Raw genomic sequence first — 15,742 nt, 5'->3', positions numbered from 1 at the left:
CTTGGAGAACAATTATGTACTTGTATATATATTGAGGCATATCAATGAGAAAAGGACAGTTCACGTTTTACACGAACACTAGTTAGTACTAATAATTTTCTTTTAATGGGTGTGATGATGTGATGATTAGATAAGTTCTAGATTTAGGCACAAATTTATAACGTAGATTGATAACCTGTTCTACAATTATTTCTTGGAAGTTACTTGAAGTTTACAGCCAAAGCTGATCGTGTTAAATCTTGATTTTGCTCGTTACTATCACTTTTATTTATGACAATCAAGAATCATATACTCAAAAAGAGGTTCATTGGACCATTGGATTACTTGAAGTTTACAGCCAAAGCTGATCGTGAAAATTAAAGTAAGGTTTTTTTCTTTTTTTAGAATGTCAGTATTGGCATCACTCACATAAGGCTTAACCATCTTCTCGATCATATGCCACTCACTCACACGTTAGAAAGAAAATCATCACACACCATCGTACAATGAGTGGGTGTGCTTTGGGTTAAACCGTGATTTTTACACGGATACAGGCTCGCAAATAACATTAGGTTTTTTGCCACTCAACTACTAGCTCGTAGGCTTTTTTTCACGGATAAAGTCAACATTTTTACATCACGTTTACGATTTGTGTCAGTGGCGAGGCCAATGCATGTCAAGTGGGGTCCTATGACCTCACTATTAAAAAAAAAATTAATACGAAGTACACTTCAAATTGTATACGACACTACTAAATTTAACTATGGGGCCCCATATGTTTTAAAATTTTATGGGTTTTTTGAAGGTAAACAATCACTAAAGTATCCTTCAAATATTATTAACTATGAAAAAAGTTGTAGGACCCCAATGAAATTTCATCCTAGATTCGCCACTGATTTGTGTTATTTTTTTTTGAAAGGCGAGTTGTTGGCATCACCCTAAGGGAACTTAACCACCTTCGCGATCGTTTGCCACGCATGCACGCACTTTCGGGAGGAAACCCGAATGACATTGCATGAACCCGATCCTTAAACCATCCCGAGGGGCAGACGGATCGGGTTTGAATCCTCAATGGATCCGGGAGAAAACCACTTTGGGGTCAATCTGAGCTCCATATTTCAAGCAGATTAATTAATAGAGTGAGCTGAGAGAGGCTTGAACTCACGACCTCATCCCCAGCCCCAAACACAAGGAATGTATGTACCACTCGGCTAGAAGCGTGGTGGTTTACGATTTGTGTTATGTTTCGCGTTTATATTTTGCATTTAAGTATCGAGTTTTTATTTTTCGTCCACACTAACGTATTTTCGTCTCCGCCTGATATCACGCAAAGGGACTCACTCCCTTTGACCCCTGCAATTTTTCTTGGGCCGAGATTTTAATAACTTATACAGGTGTACAGCTCGTGTTTCTTGATTCAGTTCCTAGTATCCTTTAATTACACTTTAAGTTACTTGCATAGAGCTAAACTTTACTACAAAACATTGTGCTTTTACAAAGTAAACATAGATTAACAAAGAGTGATCTTTTTACTGTATTATTTATGTATATGGAGTATGAAATTTGCTACTCATGTTCAGTAAAACCATGCTTTTATGACATCTCATGATGTGATTGAAACATTGAGCAGATGAACTACTAATTGACAGCAACTTTCGGCTTGATTAGACCACTCCCTACGGGTTAGTTATCCGTCATTACCCGCTCATTACCCGTAGTTACCCGTAATGAACCATAGGCACGGCTTAGTTACCTGCATTAGTTACCCGCACTCACCATGGATTTAACGGATGTGTTTAGTTAGTTATAGAAATTGTGGGTCCCGGTGGTTTTTTATTGTTGGACTTGATGCTTTATTGCTTGTACGTTGTATATTAAGAGGAGTATTGTTTTAGCCATGATAGGGAGTGTTTAGTTATGAGTTAGTTATAGGATATTGGTGTTGATGTGACGCTGATGTGGAAGGTTAAGAGGATGAATAGTTTAGTTACGATAGGGAGTGGCCTTATTGACCGTGAATACTCAAATAGTTTGATAGGGACCCTTAGGCCACTCCCTATCGTGACTAACACTATTCATCCTCTTAGCTTCCACATCAGCGCCACGTCAACATCCAAATCCTATAACTTACACATGAAATTCTATAACTAAACACTGCCTATCATAACTAAAACATCTTCATCATAACTACCACATCATTAATAATTTCTTTTTATATTTATTTTAACTAACACAAAAATAATAATAATTATACATATAATCATATATTTTATCAAACAACACTTTTACTAATAAATACAAATTTATATTTTTTTTAAAGAACAAATAAAAAAACAATATGAATTAATAATAAATAAATATATTTATTATAGTTTTTTTATTTTTTTAAAATGGTGTACAATATGGATTAAATATAGATGATTATTTGTATAATATGGATGAATTCTTGTAAATATAGATAAATACTTGTACAACATGAATAAATGTTTGTACCACATAAAGGTTGTATAAAATGCATTAACACTTGTACCTACAATGAAAGAGGTATTTGTTTAAAAAGAAGGTATCATTGGACCCCACTAATTACACAAAAGGTACTAGCATGTGGATGGGTGGGTCAAAATTTGTGTAAGAGCATTCCTTAAAATTATGGTGAAGATTGGTAACGAAAATGAGTAATGAAGTGGAGCCTATGGCACCAAAGGTATGGTGAATGCCACGTAGGCTGGTAACGAAGGAAGAATGAACCATAGGGACCGGTCTTACGGTGGATTTTAAAGTTGACTTTCCATTTATATATGTACACGTCAGCACCTCTAATGGAACACCTAAGCAGCCTCCACGTCACCAAATATGTTTTTTTTCTCTGTGTAATTATTACTTCTCACCAAATACTAGTCAAATATCTATCTATTCTTTATTCATATTTCCAAACTAAGTACATTAATTATTAGTTACTTTGTGTCACTATAATTGGTTATTATAAATTTTTAATTTTTATTTTCAAAAGGCTTTTATATATATAAAAAAATAAACGAAACAAACTAGGATAGACAAGACACGAGATCACACACAAACAAACAAAAATTCGAACACACTAGCACGAGAACACTAAAGGAAACTCGCAAACCCCTAGCACAACTACCAAGGAACCACACAAAAGACCATACACGAACTCCATACAGGATAACCACAAACATACACGACCCCGAAAAGATGAAACACCACGACTAGTTATTGAATCTATATTTCCGAGCCCGAGGATGAGCAGGATGAGCAACATGAGCAACCATCAACTCATCAGCGTCCTCTTCCGATTCTTTCATCATATCATCGATAATATATCTTTCATACCATCGAAATTTATCCCGACGTCGGCTACGATTCATATTTTTCCTTCTCCAAACATGTTTAATGAAATGACTTTTAATTAATGAATGTACTTTTCTCTCTTTAAAACGCAAAACGAGCTACCACTGTAGATGTTGAACTTGAGATGTTTAAACTATTATAATTCGCATTTTCTAGGCTTGGCCCAAAAGATTCATCCACACACGACTCTATCTTTGGCCCATTAAATAACGAGGAACCCAAATCATTCCCATATGAAGGTCCAACAAATAGCCCAGGTGAATAGAAAACATCATTAGATTTTTGTAGGCCATGCATTGATTCAATTTCAGGTATAGAATAAGAGTGATTACTCGCATTGTTTAAATTACACCCAGATGCAAAATCACGCGTGTAGGTGTTTAGAAATTCTCTTTTCCCAACTTTATACTTAAAATTTGAATTCTTACAAGAAGCACGCGTGAAGCTTTTACTATTTCCCACGTCAGCCTCGGGAAGGGAGCGCTCATCTTTGGAACACGAGAAAGATGCGCATGAATCAATGCCAGGAGACTCATGGGCATCCGCAACCATCGAATTACCCTCAAATCCGTTGATCAGAGACTCTGTACCGCCGTTTTCATCCTTCGTCGGAGAAAATAACTACGATGAAACATGAATCTTATCACATGTTTTTAACATAAGATGACTCCAAATTCTCGACCAGCGTAAGGTTTTCTTTTTAGCAATTGATAGAGTTATTTGACTGAACGCCGCCGGATAACCCATGAGAAACAGCAGGATCAACCGACGGAATTGAAACGTCTCTCAGGGATTCTTGTGCCTCCCAATCAACGTTGGAATCCACCTCCGGTGTGGGAACCTTTACCTGAAGCTCACCGATACTTGAATTATCTCACTGACGTGAGTAGCAATATCCGTAATAATCTCACTATTAGATTTAGAAATCTCTCCTTAATTGTGAGGTATGTATTCACTAAATATATAGCGTACAAACGTAACAAACACTCCTAGTTTACAGGATATACACAATCAACATATAATAATAAAAGATACACACAATAAACTCCTACTAAGTAGGATCCGATTCTGTTACCCCCCCCCCCCAAGCGAAGTAGGCGGAGGACCAATACGTAGCTTGGATCGAAAATCTTCAAAAAGCGGAAGTGGTAAACTTTTAGTGAAGATGTCAGCTAACTGCAAGTGTGTGGAGACATACTTTGTATAAAGTTTTCCAGAAAGAACCAACTCACGAACAAAGTGATAGTCAATGTCGATGTGTTTAGCACGCTTGTGAGATATGGGTCTGACTTAAAAATAATGCACTTCGATTGTCACATAAAATGGTTGTTCGGCCAGAAGGTAAAACATAAAGTTCTCGAAGTAGGTGAGTTATCCATATTATTTCAGATGCGGTGTTGGCCAAGGCTCGATATTCCGATTCACAACTAGAACGAGAGACGGTTGGTTGTTTCTTGGCACTCCACGAGACAAGATTTCCATTAAGAAATATTGAGTATCTATAAGTGGATCGACGTGTCTCGATACATCTAGCCCAATCTGCGTCTGAGTAGCCCAAAATACTAGGAGTAGACGTATGAGAAAAAGTAAGGCCATACGCTAAGGTTCCGTTAACATAGCGTAGAATCCTCTTTACAGCCAAAAAATGATCAACCGTTGGAGCATGTAGATATTGGCTAACCTAATTAACCGCGTAAGAAATGTCAGGACGGGTGATAGTTAGGTATTGAAGTGCTCCAACTAGTGATCGATACCGAGTTTCATTGTGATAAGGAATACCTTGGCTAGTAAAATATGCTGATGTAGAAAGAGGTGTAGAATCAGGTTTTGCTTCCAAAAGATCAGCTCTAGCAAGGATGTCATATGCATATTTTGATTGACTTAAGAAGAGACCTGATGCATGATAAGATACTTCAAGACCGAGAAAGTAGTTGAGCTTACCATGATCAGTAATGAGAAACTCTTTATTGAGCCGAGATATAAAAAGACGAATAAGATTGTCATTGTTTCCGGTAAGTATAATATCGTCAACATATACTAGCAAGTATAGAATATTATTGTCCTTTTTATAAATAAATAAAGAAGTATATGTGCGACTGCAAGTGAACCCGAGACCAGTGAGGAAGGAACTCAATCGTTGAAACCAAGCCCTCGGTGCCTGTTTTAAGCCATAAAGGGCCTTTTTGAGATGACAAACATGGTTAGGAAACTTTGGATCAATAAAACCAGGGGGTTGTTCCATGTAAACAGTGTCCGAAAGTTTGCCATGTAGAAAGGAATTTTTGACATCTAATTGATGTAAAGATCATTTGTTGAGAGTGGCTAGAGATAATATAATGCGAACCGTAGACGCTTTAACAACGGGGCTAAAGGTGGCTGAGTAATCGATTCCAGGAACTTGTGTGAATCCTTGTGCAATAAGCCGAGCTTTATATTTATCAATTGTACCATCTACAAGAAACTTGGTACGAAAAACCCATTTCGAGCCAACTATGTTCGAATTAGTAGGCCGAGGTATGAGATCCCAAGTGTGATTAAGTTTTAAAGCATTCATTTCTTGACACATAGCATCGAACCACTTTGGATCATTAGCAGCGGATTTAAAACCTCGAGGCTCTTTAGATGAAAAAATAGCATGATGCAACGAAGATGTCGAAATGTGTGACAAGTCAGCAATATGACGAGGTTTATGAATGCCTGCTTTTGAACGAGTACGCATGGGATGATTGTTAATGGTACTAGTGGATGGTTCGACTATGGGTGAAGTTTGCACAACAGTAGGTTGTGAAGGCTCAATAAGTGGTTGTTGTGGCAAATTTGATGACTCAACAGGAGGTTGGTCATCAATACATAGATGACATGGATCACTTGAAACCACTGGTGGAGGTACATGGGGTGTACTCGGTTGAGATGGCAAAGGATAACCATCACAATATGTAGACAATAGAAGAATATCATTTGTACCAGTAGGTTTGGTTCCGTTAAATGGAAAATAATGCTCATCAAATTGAGCATGTCGAGTAGTGTAGACCCGGTTGGTAGATAAATCAAGACACTTATAGCCTTTATATTGAGAACTATAATCGATAAAAACACATGGTGCACTTCGGGGAGCAAGTTTGTGAGATGAATAATCTCGAAGATATGGGTAAACACAACACCCAAAAACCCGAAAATTACCATAATTCGGTTTAGAGGAAAAGAGCAGTTCATATGGAGACTTATGATCAAGGAGTTTCGTTGGAAGTCGATTAATAATATGAGCTGCTGAGCTAAAGGCGTGTGTCCACTAACTTACTGGGACATGGACATTAAACATAATGGCAAGACCTGTTTCAGTAATGTGATCATGCTTACGTTCGGCTCGTCCATTTTGTTGCGGGGTATAAGGGCATGAAAGCTGATGATGGGTGCCATTAGATGCTAAAAAATTTTGGACTTGGTGATTCACAAATTCCCTACCACCATCGGATTGAAAGATCTTAATCTTGCAATCAAACTACGTTTGAACAAAATTAACAAAAACCGTGAAGACATTATAAAAATCAAATTTAGTCTTCAATGGATAAAACCATGTGAACCTGGAGAAATCATCAACAAATATTGCATAGTATTTATAACCATCAACAGAAGTCACGGGAGAAGGACCCCACAAGTCACAATGAATTAAATCCAAGACATGTAAAGAACGCTTTAAATTTAAATCAAAAGATAATCGTTTGCTCTTAGACAATTGATAAGAAGAACAAAGTTGTGGATTAGGTAACAAAGAAGTAATAGTTACACAACCAACTTATTTAAAAAGGAAATAATATCATTTGACACATGTCCTAGACGACTATGCCATAAATCAAAGGAAGCTTGAATGCGATTTGAAGAAAGCTTTGCTAAAAGTGCCTGTTGACTTTGCTCGAGAACATAAAGACCATTTTACATCGTCCTTGTGCTAGTGGTGCTTTGGTTTGGCGATTCTGTATAGTAAACATAGGATTAGAAAAAACAACATCAACTGGATTATCTTGGGTTAGTTTGCTAACAGAAAGAAGATTTTTAGTAAGCTTGGGAACAATAAGAACATCAAGTAATGATATATTTGGATATATAACAGTACTGCCAACATGAGAAATAGAAGAATTTTCACCATTAGCAAAGTAAACAGTTTCGTTACCAGGATAAGATGATGCAACATTAAGATGATCGGTATTTGATGTCATATGAGCCGAAGCGCCTGTGTCAACATACCAGTCAGGAGAAGAAGTGTTGCATTGAGTTTGAAAAGCATGAGCAAAATTGGCATCTATGGTGGTAGAGTTGCGAGCATGAGTAGAAAATTCAGGGCATTGATTTGCATAGTGGCCCTATTTGCGACATAATTTACAACGAGGTGGGCGTTTATAACCATTATAACCACGACCTCAACCCCGTGTTGAGTTACCTCTGCCACGTGATGAACCACGACCATGAGAAGCAGCTCACGAGAAGCAGATTGATTATTACCTGCATAAGAAGTACTGATATTAAATGCAGCAGGGGTAACATTGGTGTCGGTTACGGCTTGAAGAAACATTTCATGACTCTATGCTTGAGAGACTAAATCACGAAAATGAGGTTTAGCAGAGATCAAACGCTGTGTAGTAGAGAAGGTTTCAAAAGATGGCCCAAGGCCACATAGAAACCAATGCGATTTTTCATCATCTTTAAGGGGGTGACCAATAGCTTGAAGTTGATCACATATATGTTTGAACTTGCGTGAAAAATTAGGACAGTAGATGAACCCTTCTTTAAATGATGATTAAATCCTTGAGTGTATGAATACGCTCAACAGAGTCATGTCGATAGGATTGCTCAAGGGCAACCCAAACATCCCGTGAGGTAGAGTGACCGATAGTTTCAGACATGGCCTCCTCAGATAATGAGGATTGAATAAGGATTAGGGCACGTTGATCCGTAGCATTTCATGAAGCATAAGCGGGATTTGGCGATACTATTGCATCAGTTGTAATAGTAGCTGAGGGTCTAGGTATAGTACCATCAACATAACCAGTTAATTGTTGATAGGTTAGAAGGGGCATCATCTGTTTATGCCAAAGAAGATAGTTTGTAGATGAAAGCTTAATGTTAAGCATGTGAAGAATAGTGGACATGGGAAGGGAAGCATCGTTTTTGGTGGTATCTGAAGGACCAGAACCATCGGCAGACGACATGATGATGAATACGAGAAGAAGAAAATGGCCAGGAATTTTTTTTTAGGCTGATACCATATTAGGTTTAGAAATCTCACCTTAATTGTGAGGTATGTATTCACTGCATATATAGCGTACAAACGTAACAAACACTCATAGTTTACAGGATATACACAATCAACATATAATAATAAAAGATACACACAATAAACTCCTACTAAGTAGGATCCAATTCTGTTACTCACCATCTTTGACATCTTCTACAGGAGAAAAAACCGACGAACCAGAATGAGCTTTTTCCTTATCACTGGTTGTCGATTCAATGTTCACAACATTACCTTTGGCCTCACCGAAAAAGGTTTGGAACGGTATACCCTTGTCTTTAGTTTCAGACATGATACCCTTTCTCAAGCCATCGATATCAGCGACATCAAGCTGTTTGTTATTCACTTCAACCAAGGTCCACGATAATCGTTCTTTACTAAAGCTAATAACAAGGTTGTGATTGTTCACAGAAACACAAAGATTAAACTCAAGACACATCACGCCTACCTTTATTTCGATACGATCACTCAACTGAAACAGAAACTTCTTGAAGTTCTTATCTTCACCTGTTAGTGTATCAACAAAGGTTATTCCTTCTCATTTGAATGGTTTGGATGGAGCACAATTCCAAGGAGTTGTCGGGAAGTCCACGTTTCTAGCAGCCTCCGGGCAGCTTTTATTATCATAACACCCTGAACGATTAGCCACACCATGCTTTCTCTCAAATGCTTTGAACGCACGAATCCGCCTGCCATTTATTTGAATGGTGTTTAATACTCTGATGAAGCATTCAACATCGCCATTGTCATCGTATCTTACCTATCCAAAGCTTTGTTCACGCTTATATGAAAGTATGAACTTTTATTTAAATTTTTGTCACTTTTATAAATGTGTGTAAGCTTGTGACACGTACAAGTGTTGAATATAATCATAGTTTCACACATAAAAATGTAAGAAAAAAATGTCTACACTTATTAGTGTGTACAAAGACATATTTAATTACATTTAAAAGTGCGAGTAATTTGTTACACCTCATTTCTTCACACAAAGGAAAGTGTGAACAAATCTAGTGCGACAAATTTAAGGTAACACTCTTAAATGTTATTATATTTATGATTGTACACATTAATAAGTGTGAAAAAAATTTCCCAAAATTTTATGTGTGAAACTATGATAATATTACATGCTTAAAAATGTAATACAATTACACATGTTTATAAATGTGTAGAATTTAACAAAAAAGATAACATGTTTAAAAGTGTGTAAAATATGTCAGAATAAATGGTAACTTTGTTGTAGTGATAACACAAATAAAATATTTAAATTCAAAGTTGAAAAAGAAAAACTTTTAAAAATCAGTATTAGACACTTATAATGAGATGGATGAAAAATTTGTTATTGTAGTGATTCTTCGCATGAGTTGTAGTACCTCTTTTTCGCCTTAATTCCTATGGTACACTGCTGGAACCAGACAGGCATCCCATACGTAGAAAGTTGTCTCGTTTGTGTAAGTTTAATATATTTTAATTAAATTGAGCTTAGTAAAACTCCATTTCAATTGGGCCAATTGGGAAGGAGGTTGATATCGCTCAATTTATACATATTTTACATCTCGATATCGGTTCTTTATTATCATTTATTTGAGGAAATGTGAAGACTTTGGTGATTAATTGAGATAAAATGATGAATATAGCTCCAGAGGTCTTCGGGTTAATGTTTTGGTTGTTTCTTGCTAAGTATTGGTGATATTTGAGCTTAAAGTATGTTTGGACGTGAGAAATTGAAGTTTTACTGAGTCTGTAGTTGATCCCGGCCGCAATAGATGGAATCCCGGCCGTAATACATTGGCAGGGATTGACAGAAATTGAAAAGAGGTGAATCACGGCCGCGATAGACCGATCGCGGTCACGATGGTGTTGGATGATCACGGTCGCGATGACCGCGTCGCGGTCGCGATGCGGGCCCGGACTGGTGACTTTTTGAGCAGCTATTTATAGTCGAGGTTTTTAACCCTAAAGTGGTGTGCAGTTTTCCAATTACGAATTGAAGGGTTCTTTGGAGACTTAAACCCTACCATTGAAGATTTGCTCATTCTTTACTTCTATTCAGTTAATCATAACGTTCGGTACTTGTTTTTATCATCAGTTTATCATTGTAATCATGAATACTCTTAGTTTTTATTGTTTATTCGTTTCTTGCTACTTTAATATGCTAGGCTAAATCAGTTTAGTGTTTGCTTGAATGTGAAACTATGAATATTGGATTGTTCTATCTTATGGATTTAATGTTTTGTGATTGAAATTGATTGTGTTTGATTAAAGATCCATTCGTATGCATATTCTATGTTCTTAATTCAATTACATAGATTGTTAATCGTTTAATGTGAGTTAGATTTGAGATGCAATTTGTGCTTCAACACTTAGGTGATCTAGACAATTAGAGAAGTGATTTCAAGTGATTGTGTCATTGATTTAATTGGTAATTGAAAGGCTTGTGAACTGCATGAGGGTGTAATTATTGCAAGTGATTGTTATAATTAGGACTTTACGCGAGTTTAGTCCAAATCAAGTCTCATTAGTTTCTATCAAATATAGTTTAATCTCTTGAAGTAAGTTTATGTGAGTTTACTAACTTTGATTGATTAGAACTTTGTGAAAAGTCATACAACTATATTAAAGACATAATAATCGGTAATAATCGCAAGAACAATCCGTATTAATAGTGAATCGTTCAAGTGGACACTGTTTTATCTTTTTTGTTAATTCATTTCATTTTGCTTCACGTTAATTGCGTGAATTAAATTTACAAACCAAATCTTTTATTAAATCTCTAGAATAATTACTAGTTTTAAGATCTCGATTGAACTGCTCTCTGTGGAACGAACTGGTCAAATTACTTATAGATTATTGCATGATCGGGTTATAGTTGGCTGTAAGTGTGTGATAATTGTTAAGTTTTTAGCTAGTTATTTTAAGGTACGATTTCACACAATCAGGGGTGTTGATAAAGCACCTGTTAGCTAACCTATTATTTTTTTTGGGCTGTATTAGAATTAACGAGGTAAAAAGTTCGTTGCACGTTGTTGTGGTCTTGGCCTTTTCGATGGTTTGCTTTCATCTCTTTCGACTCGTTGTTTGACGCTCCATAGGCGGTTCGTTATATGAATGGATCTAAAGTGTTTGGGTGGCCACGTCCTCGTATCATTGATTTGTTTTCCTTTGGTCATAAAAAGCTTATATTAGACCTAAATGAAGTTTAACAGCTAATGGTTCGAAAAAATAGCCAGCAGTTTAACATTCTTTTGGTTGACTCTGTGTATATTGATGAAGGTAAGGTCTAGCGGTTCTTGTTAGCTTGTCAAGCAATGATTTCCAAATCATACAAGCTGGGTGTGAATAGTTGTGTAGTTGTGTATGCAGATTTGGAGAACTTCTCCAAAATTATCGCTAGAGGTTTGGGAGCAGAGTTTGTAGCGATCGTTCATTTTGCTTATAAATCAAATTCTTTTGTGATGTTTATTTGGGATGAATTGCGCGGCATACCGACTAAATATTTTTCTTGTTAGAACATTAAGAAGGTTGAATGTTTAGTGGGTGATGTTTTGAAAGTGGTCTATCCTTTGACCCTTTTAGAGAAACACTGGTTCTTCTTTTGCGTCCACTGACTTCGAATGTGAAACATATTCACGATCTCGTTGATGCCGAACGTGACTACTCGCCCTCTTCGGTTGTGCAAATTCTGGTTAATAAGGTGGATCGTTCAATTATAGATTGGATGTTAGCGGATGGATTCTTCATAGATTTTGTTGCATCATCGTGTAGGTCGGTTCTTCTTGGGCTTGTTCAGTGTGCTGACAGTGTTGTTCCTCGAGTTAGGGTTTTATGGCGTAGACACCAAGCCCTCCTATGTTTACGCTAACCAGCTTTGTGATATCCAACATGCACTAAACGTTAGTGATAAAGTTTAAGGTCACGGTTTGGGTTTCAGGGAGGTTATTTATACCTATTGAGGCTCTTGAAGTTCTTCCGAATGGTATGGAGTCTGCTAGGGATCTTGTGATTAGGTTAGATGTTCTTTTCAATCAGTTTGCTCTAATAGGGTCGTGAATAGTGAAGACACGTTTTCCTTTGCTGAGAATGACGCAAAGCCTTTCGATTCAAAAGGGTTTCCTTGTATGGAAAAACCTTGTGAAAGTTCTTGTTAGACGGCATGAAAGAATGTTCAAAGGATCAAAGTTTAGAAGGCTAAATCGGGTGCGAATTCTAATAAGAAAGTGACACTTCAGGGTAAATTGAAGATAACGTGTATGAAGAATGGAGCGAGCAGATTTAGGTCTTTTCTCTTCGGGACGAGGAAGATGATGTTAATATTGTTCACGGGGATTTGTTGTAAAATCAAGAGGGTTCTTTCTTTGACTCAACGCCGATTCCTTTCATTAGTTGAAGGTAAAATCGCGGGCTCAACGATGTCGTCCTCTTATGGTTCGCCAAAGATTTACTCATTCTCATCGCGTACGAGAAGCCAATGTGTTTCGAACACGTTGATAGAAAGTTTTTTTTAGCCGTGCTCGAGGGGGAGAAAGCTTCTTTGGTCCGGGAGAAGATTGGTATTTCTTGAGCTGATTGTTCATTTTAGGGTTGTAGTCTTTCTTTTGTTGTGTTCCGTTTGTTTTTCTTGGTGCTTTTGGTTTGTGGTTGGTTTAGTTTTCGGATGTGTTTATGTTACTTGGCTTTTTGTTTGGTTTAATTTTGCTAGTTTGTTAGTTCTCTCGGCTCACCTTTGTTGCCTTTATAAGTGATCGTGGACACTCATTGTAAAGACCCGTCGTAATCCATCAGGACGAATACATTGCATTTGATTACATCGCGAGGTACTTGACCTCTATGATACATTTTTCAAACATTGCATTCGTTTTTAAAAGACAAACTTTCATTACATCGAAAGTTGACGGCATGCATACCATTTCATAATATATCCAACTATAATTGACTTAGTAATAATCTTGATGAACTCAACGACTCGAATGCAACGTCTTTTGAAATATGTCATGAATGACTCCAAGTAATATATCTAAAATGAGCAAATGCGCAGCGGATGATTTCTTTCATACATGAGAATAAACATGCTTAAAAGTGTCAACCAAAAGGTTGGTGAGTTCATTAGTTTATCATAACAATCATTTCCATTAATTTAATAGACCACAAGATTATTCATTTCATTTCTCATAAATATCATCTCATATCAGGCATTTCGCAAACTGTATAGAGATAAAAATCATTCATATGGTGAACGCTTGATAACCGAACTAACAGGATGCATATAGAATATCCCCATCATTCCGGGACTCTCATCGGACATGATAATCGAAGTACTAAAGCATTCGTAACCCGAATGGAACGTGTCACTCATCAATCATGCTTGAATTAGTAGTTTATACGACATATAGATATGACTAGAGGCAGGTTTACATATGGCATGGAGGGGTACTCCCCCTCTCCCCACCCCCAACCTACAAAAGTTTTAATAAGTATTGTAATATATACTTTTAGTCATTATAGGTAGAAAGCTTATGTTTTATTATAGAGGTGGAGGTGGAGGTTGTCTGTAAGACCGTCTCTGTCGATTTGCCTGGAACACGCCACCAACACGTGGCTAACACGGCGTGTTGATGGGTGGCGATAGCGGCATCCTGGATCTGGCCACGGGAAGAGTGATACGCGTGTTGGCTTGATCCGTCGACGTAGCTCTTCTTGATTGGTGGGTATTGTGTACATTTGAAGTGTTTAATCTATATTAGTTTTTGTAATTGCCGGATGTAAATTGATAAAAGAAAGGGTTGGAGATACAGAGAAAGAAGAAGGGTGAGAAAGAAGGTGAAAGGGGTAGGTAATATAATTGTTGGATGTATAGGTAGTATACGGTGTAATTTATTCAATAATATAAAATACATAATAAATAATAGTTTCCGTTTAAATAGATTTAAGTTTAAAATCATAATAATATAAATTTAGTTACGTGTGTTAAATTATATATTTAATTTGTTTTTATAATTTACAAAATTATAACTAATTAAACAAAATAAATAAAATCAAGATAATTGGATGAAAAATGAAAAAGAAATAAAAAATACTCCACCCCTACCCAGCAACACGCCACTCAGCACGCCACCTATTACACAACAGTCTGGCAGCACGCTCATTAAGCACCTCACCCCCATCCAGGAACACGCCAACACATCCCTCAGGGATAAAGATGGTCTAATAAAGAATATGACAACTACCTTTTAATCTTTATTTCACTACCAAACCCTTATATTTTTAAAGTGAACAATCTAACCCTTTTATTTTAATACTTTGTTACAAGCATCTTTTGCAAAAGAGATACATATATGCTTTATAAATTTATATACTCCGTACTACATTTCTTTTTACCACAATATAATCTTATATTTCAATGTATTCTTTATCTCTTTTTATCACTAAGTCTTAGACTCGGACTATATTAAGCTAATAACAAGTGTTAAATTTTTTTTCTAATTGAAACTGAATGAACGTTGATAAAGCATATATTCATACATGAGTGCAGATTCGGGTGGATGAATGTGGTTTAGTTGATTTAGAAACACTCCGGTTCGGATACTCTGATAATCCTAGCCGAGATGAGAATCTACTGGAGGGTGATTTATTTTCGATTTTTGATGAGTTGCCTCTTTGGCACCTGAGTTATTTAATGAGAGAATATTTCTAATTCTTGTTGAATTTTTGTTGAGTGAATACTAGGTTTGGATATTTATAGCCAAACCCTAGTATCTTGGAGGATCATCATAGATTAGAGGGTCCAAGAATATTCGAGCTCAACATTGAATTATGTTGGTCATGTTTTGGGGCTCCATTTCTCATGGTATCATGTCCAATATGAAAAGACTTTAGTATCCTTTGTCTATTGTATGGCACGTGCATATTATAATATGTACTATTAAGTCCTCCCTCGATATATGCTTTAATCACAAGGGGTGTGTTTGTTGCGCTAACGCTTTAGGTTTGCGGGAAAAATATTGACTCAAGTTCCCACACATCCAGCGCTTCTGGTTTGGCGTTTGCGTTACTTCAATCTTGTGCATACCATGTACATGATACGGCTCACTACCTCCCTTTTCCCCGTCT

Source organism: Rutidosis leptorrhynchoides, chromosome 4, assembly GCF_046630445.1.
Source record: "Rutidosis leptorrhynchoides isolate AG116_Rl617_1_P2 chromosome 4, CSIRO_AGI_Rlap_v1, whole genome shotgun sequence".
Taxonomy (NCBI): Eukaryota; Viridiplantae; Streptophyta; class Magnoliopsida; order Asterales; family Asteraceae; genus Rutidosis; species Rutidosis leptorrhynchoides.
Note: the sequence above shows the minus strand (reverse complement) of the source record.